Below are 13,265 nucleotides of genomic sequence, written 5' to 3'. Positions count from 1 at the left end.
AGGGTTGTTACCACCTCCTTGTCCCAAGGATCGTTCCCAAATTGGAGCTATTTAGTGTCCTCATGTGTCATCAAATATGTCTTGTTATAACCTCTGCATTTGTATTCTGGCGGCTTGTTTTTGTCCCTCTGCACCTGTCTTTAAATATTTTACCCATTTTTCTCTCTTTGCATCTATTATGATTGGAAATTTTCAGGGCAGCAGCTCTCATTTAAATGTGCACAGATGAAATCCACATGAAGATCCTTTTTATAGCAGCAACAGAGCACTGATACAGAAACATGCTCCAGCATCAGATTACTGTTGTTTCATTTCTCACATTCCCATTGAGCCCTCTAACACCAGCCGGGTACAACAATTTGTTTTAGCACCTTCCTTATCACTGTTTTTACTCTTTTGCCCCTAATATGTGGATGTTAAAAATTGTCTCACAACTATAATTGATCACAGCTTTTTGGGATCTTTCTCATCTTGTTATTTTGTCTGTTAATTATAGATATATATTGAAATTATAGGTTTCCATGTCAACAAAGCTCATTGCTTTCTATCCAGCTAGTGAGCTCTGCTTGAAAGCTGGCCAGCTGGCTTTGGTTTTTTACCTTGGCCTGAGTTTGTGGCAGAAGTAGAGGCTTGTATTACTTTCTTAACTGTGCATGGAGGATGAGTGCATTGTTACAAATTTAGGAATATTACTTTATATCAGATATTAATCATAAGCAGAGGACATAGGTAACATCTTTTGGCCTTTGCTACCCTTAGCTTTAAGCATATATTTGAAGTTTGCATAACACTGTAGTATCCAGAAGAGAGGAATGATCTCGCACCCAAGTGTGTGAGGAGCTGTAGCTGTGCTTAGGTTCTTTATAAAGAGTGAGATGCATCTAGAGGGAAGGTTCAACAAATCTGTCCTCCCTGTTTTATGTAATTCTCAAATTTTTGAACCATCTGTCCCACAAGAAGTGTTCTCCATTCCAGAAATGATCCTTTTAAAAATACCAAAAAAGTGATGAGATTTAAAAAATATACTCAGAAACATTTCTTAAGCCCTGAGGTCAGAAGCTCCTGAAAGAAACCTATTTCCAGTCAGTGTCGGATCAGGGGTCAGGAAAATATTTGTTTTGTTTATGCAAATGGTATGTTAAGGCAAGCAAGTTGCAGAACAAGGATAAGGCAGGTCAGAGCTGCCAGGCACCAAGGCGGTTCAACAGTCCAGCAGAGCACACTGGAGGTCCTCACCCACACTGCAGGTCCTCACCCACACTGGAGGTCCTCTCCTGCTCCTCCTGGCAGTGAAGCAGAAGGAACATCTGGGCACCACAGCCTGGTGGGAAGGGCAGTAGTCTAGGAGGGAAAGTACCACGTGGGTCATCATCCACCAAAGTGAAAAGCAGCACCTAGGCAAAGAAAAGAGATATATATATATTAAATCATTCTTCAGTCATTTGATTTGATTAATTTGATGTTATTTGCAGAATGCAACCTCCATGTCTCACGCACTTTACATGTTTAGTTCTCAGTATAGGTTTTGCCAGGCATCCAAGTTAAGTCGAGTGAGAGCATGGGGCTTGCAAAATTATACCTTCTTCACTGGAGCATGCTAGAGGACAAATGTTTTCATTCCTGCCTAAAGGAATAGAGAGAGTTAATATATTAGCACTCACAAATGCAGGATGAAACCTATGAATAAACTCTCTATGCCATTGCATTTGTATGAACAGCTAATGCAGTTGAAAGCAAAAACACATCACAAATAAGAAGTGCAGAGCTTACAAGGATATTCATAAATGTAAATAGCTGTAGAAAAAATTGAAATCTTTCAGAAATACAACTGAGGAAATGAAAAGACAAAAGTAATTCAAAAAAGCATCAAAGGCCTGAATTTCTGAGGAGCTTTTGCTAATGAAGAAACAATTGACTTCACAAAGCAGCTATGCTAATGAACTGTGCTTTATGGATGATAATGAAGTATTTTTTATCAATGCCTAACAAAGACAAAACTGATGAAACAATGAATAATAATGAAAACTGAAAATCTCTTAGAAATTAAAGAAATTGTGAACAAATATGTTTATGCTGTACTGAGAGCAATAACTACCTATGTTCTTTTCACATTTTCAAGAGCAAGAAATATAAAGTCTCAATTCTCTACAGTATTTAAGCACAAGCTTAAAGCAGAGCAATGGATTAAATTTGGGTAGTAGCAGAAGAATGGCTTGGTATCCTTGGAGAGTACATAGAATCATAGATCATAGAATCGTTTAGGTTGGAAAAGACCCTTAAGATCATCAAATCCGACTGTTAACGTAGCACAGCCAAGTCTACCACTAAACCATGTCCCTAACTGTTGCATCTGCACATCTTTTAAATACCTCCAGGGATGGTGACTCAACTGTTTCCCGAGGCGGCCTGTTCCAATGCTTGACAACCCTACTGGAGAAGAAAATTTTCCTAATATCCAATCTAAACCTCCCTTGGTACAACTTGAGGCCATTTTCTCTTGCCCTATCTCTTTTTACTTAGGAGAAGAGACCAACACACACCTCACTACAACCTTCTTTCAGGTTGTACACAGCAATAAGGTCTCCCCTCAGCCTCCTCTTCTCCAGGCTAATAAACCCCAGTTCCCTCAGCTGCTCCTCATAAGACTTGTTCTTCCAACCCTTCATCAGCTTTGTTGCCCTTCTTTGGACACACTCCAGCACCTCAATGTCCTTCTTGTAGTGAGGGGCCCAAAACTGCACACAGTATTCAAGGTGTGGCCTCACCAGTGCCGAGTACAGGGGCACGATCACCTCCCTGCTCCTGCTGGCCACACTATTCCTGATACAAGCCAGGATGCTGTTGGCCTTCTTGGCCACCTGGGCACACTGCTGGCTCGTGTTCAGCTGGCTGTCGACCGATACCCTCCCAGGTCTTTTATCACAGGGCAGCTCTCCAGCCACTCTTCCCCAAGCCTGTAGCGTTGCATGGGGTTGTTGTGACCCAAGTGCAGGACCCAGCACTGAGCCTTGTTGAACCTCATTCAACTGGCCATAGACTGGTGTGTGTCTAAGTCATGTAGCAGGTCACTAACCATTTTGCCTTGGATTATGGCGGCTTCATTCTGCGCCCTGTCCCTATCTTCCAGTTCAGGGGGCTGGGTGCCCAGAGAACAACTGGTCTTAGTATTAAAAACTGAGGCAAAGAAGGCATTAAATACCTTGGCCTTTTCCTTATCCTTTGTCACTATGTTTCTCCCCGCATCCAATAGAGGATGGAGATTCTCCTTAGCTCTGCTTTTGTTGCTGCTGTGTTTATAGAAACATTTTTTATCGTCTTTTACAGCAGTAGCCAGATGAAGTTCTATCTGGGATTTGGCTCTTCTAATTTTGTAACTGCATAACTCATGATATTGTTGTAGTCCTCCTAAATTATGTGCCCCTTCTTCCAAAGTTCATCAACTCTCTTTCTTTTCCTGACTTCCAGCTAAAGCTCTCTGTTCAACCAGGATGGTCTTCTCCCCAGCCGGCTCGTCTTTCAGCACATAGGTACGACCTGCCCTTGCTTCTTTAAGTTTTCATTCCTGAAGAACGTCCAGCCTTCCTGGACTCCTTTGCCCTTCAGGACTGCATCCCAAGGGATTCTATCAACCTGGCTCCTAAACAGGCCAAGTCTGCCCTCCGGAAGGTCCAAGGTAGGTGTTCTGCTGACCACTGTCCTTACTTCTCAAAGAATTGAACTCTATCTTTTCATGACCACTCTGCCCAAGATGGCCTCCAAGCATCACATCACCCACAAGTCCTTCTCTGTTCACAAGGCAGGGTGCCTTTCCTAGTTGGCTCACTCACCGGCTGTGTCAGGAAGTTATCTTCCACACACTCCAGGAACCTCCGAGACTCCTTCCTCTCTGCTGTGTTGTATTTCCAGCAGATAAGTTGAAGTCCCCCTCAAGAACAAGGGCTAGTGATTGTGAGACTTGTCCCAGCTTTTAGAATATTTTATCTGCCTCTTCATCCTGGTTGGGTGGTCTATAACAGACTCCCACTGAGATACCTGCCTTGTTGGCCTTCCCCCTCATTCTTACCGATAAACACTCAACCCTGTCATCACCATCATCAAGCTCTAGACAATTAAAACACTCCCTAACATACAGGCTACACCACTGCCTTTCTTTCCGTGGCTGTCCCTTCTGAAGAGTTTATACCCATCCATTGCAGCACTCCAGCTGTGCAAGTCATCCCGCCGTGTTTCCATAATGGCAACTATATCATAGTTTTCCTGCTGCACAATGGCTTCCAGCTCCTCCTGTTTTTTGCCCATGCTCTGTGCATTGGTGTAGATGCACTTCAGTTGGGCTGTTGATCCTGCCATCTTTTTTTTGGGAGAAGCCCTAGTTCCTACATGACCACTCTCAGGTGCTTCTGTGGTTTCTAACACATCACTAACCCTTTCCAATACACCAATAACATATCAATAGGTAACCAAGTGCAGGGTCTAATATGAATAAGCATGATGTATGGCTGCTGGGTCATATGGGAAGACAGTGTGCAAATACACTGTGCCATGTGGCTGGCAATGGGCAGGGTCTGCTCCAAAATTTTGGCAACCACATAGATGCTATGGACAAGGGTAGGAAATGCTTTGCAAACTCCCAGAATACAACATGGAATTTGCATTCAGGAGGTCTACAGAATTAAAATACTGTGCTCTGAATACAGAAAAGATCATATAGACTTTTACTCGCAGACTGTAGACTTTATGATCAAAAGCTGTGGATTTAGGAAATATTAGAACTATGTACATGATACTTTACAAACTGTTAACAATAAGGTAGTTTGCAGTGCAATTAAAGATATTTTGTGCAGCACCTATAAGCGTGGGAGAGGTTTCCTTCTATTTCTTTCCCAGATTGACATTCAGCTGTGTTCTTAACCTCCTTGTGTGTTTAAGGCTTCCCACCTTAGAACCTCTAGTAAAAATATTGTTCCTTCCATCGATGTTGGTTCCAAGCACTCCTCAAAAATAAAATAAAGCAAAACAAACCAAAAACCTCCCATAAAATAAAGCGAGAAGAGTTTTGCAGTTACCCATAAATGCCACGAGATGTCAGATTCTGCAAGTGCTGGTTTCATAGCAACTGCAACAACCTGAAATAACACATCCCTCATCTCTTTCATCTGGCTATCTGGGGGGTTTATTTCTAATCTTTTCTGTCTACCTACTGTTCTCTAGACAGAGCTGTAGCATAAATACAGAAACTCCTTACATGGGAATATGAATTATTTTGGTTATCAAAGGTAGAAATAAAAATTTATTTACCAGTTAAATGTAGAAAATAAATCATGTTAATGTAAGATCTAAAATGTTTTTACTGGAAAGCCACAGATCTTTTTGTTCTTGATGGTGAATCATAATTCTTGTTTTTCTGAAAAAGCTGTTCTTTTCTGGATTTTTTTTTCTGTTATCTTGCAATATTATTTTGAAAGTTTATTTGCCCCCAACGTCTTACTCATCTATTGACATGTTCTTTTTTTTTTTTTTTGAAAAACAGCCTCTGTGTCTTGTTCCCACAAGCACCATTTCTGCAGAACAAGAGCAGTGTTCAGTCTCCGGGCCCATTCACCTTTTTTCCAGCACAGCATTTATCCGCTGCTGAGGAAAGTGGGACTCAGCTCGTGATCAGAGCTATTCCTGCCTGCCTGCCTGCAGCAGGGTCCTCAGGCCTGAAAAGCAGATGTGGTACCCTCCACTATTCTAGAGAGGGAAACTTGTTCCCCCAAAACCTTACAGGAGACTGATTCAGTTCTTTTATTCTTTCTGGAATATCTTTTCAGTGAGTCATACAGCTGTAAGTATTCCTGTTGGCTATATGTGCTATCAACTTCTTTTAGCATTTTGCCTCATTCTTGGTCCTGGGAGTCACGCTTGGATAACACACAAAATCTTCTGTCCGTCTGTTAATGAGCTCACCTTTAAGCCTACTTGTACAGGTGCAGAGTACATGAAGATACAGCCCGTGGTCAGGTGGCTTGTTAAAATCTGGCTCATGTAAGCTAAGAATAACACTGAGGGCTTGACAGCAAGGACTTGTGCACAGCAGAAGTCTTCTGGGGAGGCACATTCCATGCTTTGTCAACTGAGGGCTTTAGGCACATGCGGAACTGCAGGAGTGCGGTTAGACCCCACCAGGTGCAGACCTGTGTGGCTTGCTGAAGATGAGAAGGCTTAAACTTGACCTTCTTAATCAACTGCTTATGTTCTTTGCTGGACTGGAGCCTCAGGCTTTACTGTATCCAGCAACAAGCTTTTAATCTTTTGTTTTGGCATCTGATCTAGGCCATTCTCTGGTGTTATCTGAGTGATCAACGTGGAAATGTTGTAATCTAGGAAAATAATGTAAAGTTTTCTCTCCTGTATTTTGGTATAGCTTCCTTATGCTGACAATGAGGGTGAAAAATATGTCAACTCCTACAGTTATACTCTAAAATCAACAATATAACCTTGGTCACATCATTGCAGTGTTTGTTTATCAGAAATGTCACTTTATGTAGTATATGCTTTGAATTTGTCCAAAACACATATGACCATTATTCTGAGCTTTTTCTCAGCCTTCCAGTGGAGTGGGCAGCCATCCACTGTGTTCTGTTTTTTTAAAATCATATTGCTTGCTTTTTTTTTTTAAACTAATGAAAGCATCCAATTAGATACTTGCTTTTCAGTCTGAGGGCAGCCTGGAAACAAATAGATGAGACTAATGGAATCCTAATGGCCTGTAAAAATGAACCTTTTATTGTTATATTTTAAAGCTCTTAATGGGTTCTCTTGCTTCTGTTGCTGTCTGAGTGCAGAATATGGGCACAGTCATCTAACATGTCAAGTGAATTTGTTTAAGCAAATAAATAGAAATATATTTAATGCACATATTTAAATTCTGAAGAGCTCTTATTTTGTTTTGAGTGACTAATATAAACCCAGACTAGAATTGCTACTTGTCTGTGTTTGTGCTTAAGATGAGTAGGCAGGACTTGGCACATGCTCACTATCTACCCAAAAAGAAATACATGCGACATTTTAGATGTTGACAGCTTAAAAAAATAGACCAGGGTAGCCAAGAATTATAGTATGACTTCGGTTATTTAATTTATGGGCTGACTTGTCTAATGCCAAGCTAAAGTGGTGAAGCACTTAACTGAAGTAAGACAGATGGTCAGTGAATCAACATTTCTGTGGGGACTGATGCTTTTATAAATTTTTTTCAGTTCTCTTAGCATTATTATCACAGTATTGATTCACACATTGGATTTTGTATCAATTTACGTCACCTGATATCATATGATCAGGATAAGAGCAAGCATAATCTTTCTCCAAGAAAGATGTAATTTTAATAAGTCTTCTGGAGAAAACAGCTGTGGCAATTTTCATGGAAAACTAGAGGTCAACCCTCTGTTTACATACATATTTAAACCCTTTAAAAGCATTCTTCTGCATACACATTTCTGTTACATTACCTTTAAAAACATTTTGTTCCTTGCTGCTTAGGAAGATGTCAAAGATCCATAATGCAGGACCTCCTGTTTTGAGCAGCACTGTACTAAACAGTACCAAACAAGCTGCTGCTAGCCCTGTTTCATAAGTTTTCTAAAAGAAATTATTCTGGGGGTTGGAGGGTTTTTTCATCATCAGAATAAAATGTTCAGACTTCCGTGAATTAGCAGCTTCTAAGATGGAAAAATGTTACAGCTGCTTTTTTATGACCAGGTTTACTGCTCAGCTGTAAGTATTAGTCTCTGCTTTTTCCTGCTCTGGTGCTTATGTGTAGAAACAAGCAAACATATTTTCTAATTCTCCTCCACATCATGTATCTGGGCTTTCTGGCAATACAGATCACTTGTGTAAAACAGGAGCTTTGGATGCCTTCTGCAGCTGGTGGTCGTGCACCAAGCACCTGCAGCAAGTGCTCCTCTCGGCAGTGCCTGAAATGGGCACTCACCTCAGCAAAACAGAGCCACGGTCATGGTCTGCTAGAGGTGGCCAGGTTACAGCATACTGTGCTATTTATGCAGTGGGCTTGCCCACAATTTTTACCTTATTATCCCTCTCCTTCATAGACATGACATACTCCCAATGCGGGCTGGTCCACCAGTCAGCCCAGGCAGGGCTTGGTCACTAAGTGCCCCCCTAGTTCCATTCTCTCACATAATACACACAACTTTCTGCATTTTAATTTGTTCTACTTGTTTCATATTTGTATTTTTGCAAATGCTTTTTGCTCAGAAATATGAAGAAGGGGATGTCAGAATACAGCTTTGTAATTAACAAACTGCCCTTACTAAAGCACTGCAGTTCACCCCCAGGGCTTTAACCTGGATGTAGGAAGATCGGGACATATGTGTTATATAGTGCTACAATAATTTTATGTCCAAACCATTATGTGCTAAACCACTTCCATTAGTATAATCTAATTTCATGAAGGAAAAAAATCCCTGTCCCAAGATTAAGCACCTTTTCTTTTACTCTGGCTTTTCAGTAGAATATCAAAGCTAGCCTAGAATACAGGTCTTGTACTTTGAAGATACCCAACCACTTGAACCCACTTATCTTAAAAAAAAATACTGAAAGTTCCAAGAAAGGTAAGATAATTTACATTATGCTTATAGCACCTGGGAAGTTGAGGCTTATGGGCAGCTCTTGCAACAGACTGTTACGGGTGCTAAAAGTTTGCGTGGGTTCATGATTTGACAACTTCATGGAAGAGAAATCCATTAGGGTTTCCTAAAGGCACAGTTATCACAGGACTTATGAAGCTCATGAGCTGCAAATGACTGGAGAAGACCCCAAAGACGTGATGTGTGTGCTTGTCCTATTCTTGTGCTTTTGCCTAGACATATGTTTCTGGCTTTGGACTGATCCAGTATGTTTCTGTCTTATGTTCTTACTCGGACAACTTTCTGGAGAGCCAGTCCAAGACAGAAAAAAGATTTTTGCCAGGAATGTGAAGCACAGTGTCCTACACCATTCTCATAGAGTGAGTGGTAGGAAACAGTTTTCAAGCACTGCAAACTGCTTGAAACAGTTTTCAAGCAAGCTGCTGCCACCTGTGTTGCTGGTGGAGGTGTTCAGCACATGCACACACACAAAAACAGCCAAAACCCGGGAATCCTTGCTCAAACAAAACAATTTTGTGCCCTCCCAGATTAAGGTGTTTACATGGAAAACAAGTCTTTCTCTCTGTGGTAAACTTCAGAAAATATATTATGGATTGATAGCTTTTGATTTTGTCACTTAAAAAGCTATCGAAAACAACTCACTTAAGCGTTAGAGTGATGAGGTAGTGCTAGACCTCATAAACAACAGACCATGGCTCTGCTTTGAATAAAATTTCCTGAATTAAAACTCAAGGAGAACAATAGGAGTTATTAAAAAGTAACTGTTCCTACAGAAAGAGTGTTTCCTGTAGAAACAATCCCAACCGCATACATAATCAAAGTAATGGCAACAAAGATTCCCTCCTTCTTAGTAGTTTATCTTCTGTTTTGCTTTTTGATGTTGGAAATACCTGCAAGTACAATGTTCAAAAATGAGTGAACTCAGCAATTACTATCCTGAATCAATATAAAAGTTTCTCTTGACTGAAAAAGAAAATACGTCTCCCTTCTTTGTTCTTGGGTTTAACCATTAAGATCTCTGGATGAGAAAGGTCATATTAATCAGTGCTGCACTGGAGGAGCAGGGTTAGTTGTAGGCTCAGTGTAATTTCTTAGCAGCTGTGCACTGTCAGGGTTGAGCAGTGCTACTGCTGTTATTAAAGCACGAAATTCTAGTGGTATACACCAAAAGGAAGTGATGCACTTTGGCACGAGGGCCACCCTCATCCATTACACCAGTACAGGTAAGGCCCCCATGAACCCCCATCCCCAGCAGGCTTGGCTGTCACTGCTGCTGACCCATCTCCTGATGCCCCTCCTCGTGGGCGATGGCAGCAGCAGCACGCAGAGGGGTGCAGAGGTATGGTCCCTGTTTGGAGTTCCTGAAACCCTCAGAGGCTGCCTGAGACAGGCATCCCTTTCACCCTGCCTTTGCTACAGGTCTTGGTGCACAGGTACAGAAATCTGCAGTTCCGGACACCATATCCCAGGTTACCGTAGACAGTGTTGTCTCCTGGCAGTGATTACATACTGCAATCCAAATTTAATGTTAATGGAGCTAGCAGAGGAATTCTGGATTTGAGTTGAGCCAACGCATGATTCTGAGTGAAAATATCGAGAGAGAAACTTTGCACCTCTAACACCTATTCAGCTGGGACTGAGGCAAGTCAGCTGTACCACAGAGCTGCTCACCACTCCTTAAGAATCGTCTAGGGTAGGTTCAGTTCTGGACTGGAGACTCCCAACTCCACATCTCTGGTTGCAAGTGTTTACCTGTGAGCTAGAGGCTGCTACAGGTCCCCAAGCATTGATGTTTAATGCCATTTGAGATGCCGTGAAGACTTCAGCATGGGGCAGATAGGCGGGCAGTGCAGGACCCGCAGGAAGCCCCATGCTCCTCTGGGACAGCAGTTGCGTACCCAACGAGATCCCGAGTGGCTTTAGGCACCCATGCTTGGGCTGCTCTCCGCTGACCAGAGTGGGGGCTTAGATGGCTGGCTCACATGTACATCCTGTATTTAAACACATAAATGTCTATAAGCCAAAAATGATCTGGATGAGGTGATAGAGCGCACCCTCGGTAAGTTTGCGGATGACACCAAGCTGGGTGGAAGCGTTGATCTGCTGGAGGGCAGGAAGGCCCTACAGAGGGACCTGGACAGGCTGGATCATTGGGCCAGAGCCAATGGTATGAGATTCAACAAGGCCAAGTGCCAGGCCCTGCCGTTTGGTCACAACAACCCCATACAACACTACAGGCTTGGGGAGGAGTGGCTGGAGAGCTGCCTGGAGGAGAAGGACCTGGGGGTGTTGGTGACAGCCAGCTGAACATGATCCAGCAGTGTGCTCAGGTGGCCAAGAAGGCCAACAGCATCCTGGCTTGTATCAGGAATAGTGTGGCCAGCAGGAGCAGGGAGGTGATCGTGCCCCTGTACTCGGCACTGGTGAGGCCCCACCTCGAGTACTGTGTGCAGTTTTGGGCCCCTCCCTACAAGAAAGATATTGAGTTTCTGGAGCGTGTCCAGAGAAGGGCAGCGAAGCCGGTGAAGGGTTGGGAGAACAAGTCTTATGAGGAGCGGCTGAGGGAGCTGGGGTTGTTTAGCCTGGAGAAGAGGAGGCTGAGGGGAGACCTTATCGCTCTCTTCAACTACCAGAAGGGAGGTTGTAGCGAGGCGGGGTCAGACTCTTCTCCCTAGTAACAAGCGATAGGACAAAAGAAAACGGCCTCAGGCTGTGTCGGGGGAGGTTTAGGTTGGATATTAGGAAAATCTTCTTCACCGAAAGGGTTGTCAAATGTTAGAACAGGCTGCCCAGGGAGGTGTTTGAGTCTCCATCCCTGGAGGTATTTAAAAGAAGGGTAGATGTGGTGCTTGAGGATATGGTTTAGTGGTGGACTTGGCAGTGACAGGTTAGTGGTTGGACTTGATTATCTTAAGGGTCTTTTCCAACCTCAACAATTCTATGATTCTATGAATCTCTCCTCTAGAGTAACAAAGAAATGGGACGCAGTAGTAAATAATTTTTAAATTCATGTACCATTACTATTAAATATTTCTTTTAAGTAGTTCCCAAGGTCCTAAATCCTTGCAGCAATGAGGTCAGATTTTGTACTAGCGGTGCTTAAAAGCCAGATGTCTCTGTGGAAAGGGTTTCAGGTACGAGGAGAGAAGGGCAGGGAGCACGCTCCGGCAGGGAGCACAGAAAGAAAGGCACAGGTGTGTTTAAAAGCTTACGAGGCTGAAAAATGGTTGATCTCTCCTGCACTTGCCTCTTTCTGAACCTTTGAGTGTTTAGTCTTTCACTCACAGGGCAGAATCTGGACCCCTTTGTGTACGTGGAAAGAGTAAAGTAAAGGATAGTATGAGAGTGGCCCTTCACTGCCTCTGCAGAAATGACAAGACAATGGACAGGACAGTTGTACTTCAAGGGCAAAAAGGCTGCTCTTTTGAAAGCAAGGAGAAAAATCTTTTTAACTCAGGTCTGGGACTTTTATACACACTGACCTGCTGATTTGTAGGCAAAGCCACCTAACTGTTTCACTTCAAAAAAAAGTAGTTCTGCATTTTTTTTCCTGGCCCATAGCGCATTTCAGCTACTTTTTCATTACATCTTTCCTTTTTAGTTCTCCCAAACAATAGATCTTTTTCCTTTTTTTCCTCTCTAAAAGAACAACTTATTTTCTGCATTTATTAGCATTCAGATGATTCCTTATTCTGGTAATCTTTCTTTGTTTATAATTTTTCAGAGCAGATAGAATATTCTCAAGATTTAGAAAGCATTTGGTTATAATGTTCCTCTTCTGTCCAATAGATGGGACTCTTACCTCTGATATCTATTCTGCAAAAAACATTCTTGAAATCTGAAACCTGAGGGATACGTTACCCCACGTCTCTGAAAAGCGTATAAACAAAGGACCATTGCAGCTGTTCACAACTCAAGTAAACCAGATACGCAGGAAGCTGGAGACAACAGGACCTCGGATTAGAGCAGGTTTATCTTTTAGACAAAATGTTTCAGGAACAAATTAAAAATGCTTCCCGTTCTGTTTTTTTTCTCCGAGGAAGGATAAATATTGCAGGGGTCAGTTAACATGAAAAATAACAAGCCAGCAAACGGGCCAATTTAGAGGAGTTAATCTTGACTTTGTTCCTGTTGCCTTTTAGACACAAGACTAACACAGGAGCTGGCCTGCACTTGAAACACTGGACTTTGTTGGAGGGTAAATGGTTCATGGAATATCAGTTTCAGCAAAGTTCTGGTGAAACATTGGGGAAGCATCAGTGGATTTCCACCTAATTGGAAACCCACCAGCTCCCAGGGTAAAACTGAGGGCTCTTGTATCTCTACCAGCTTTTCTGGCTGAGAAATTTTTGGTGGAAATCCTGGGATATTATCAGCAGCTCTTGCAGTCAGTGCCCTGATCTTGATGGCGAGGAGGCTGGGACCTCTCTGCCAGCTGCCTTGGCTTGGGGGAAGCCCTTTTGCAGACAGTGAGCTGGACGCCTGGAAGACCTGCTATAATTAACCTACTGTTCACAGATTGCATCTCCAGGTGTAATTTCCATTGCATTTCCTTTTTCCAGTGAAATTTTGATTACTTTAACTTGTCTTTTCAGATTTTGGAATGGAAAAGAGAAGATG

This window comes from Phalacrocorax carbo, chromosome 2 (assembly GCF_963921805.1).
Source record: "Phalacrocorax carbo chromosome 2, bPhaCar2.1, whole genome shotgun sequence".
Lineage (NCBI taxonomy): Eukaryota > Metazoa > Chordata > Aves > Suliformes > Phalacrocoracidae > Phalacrocorax > Phalacrocorax carbo.
This window is presented reverse-complemented; position numbering follows the sequence as displayed.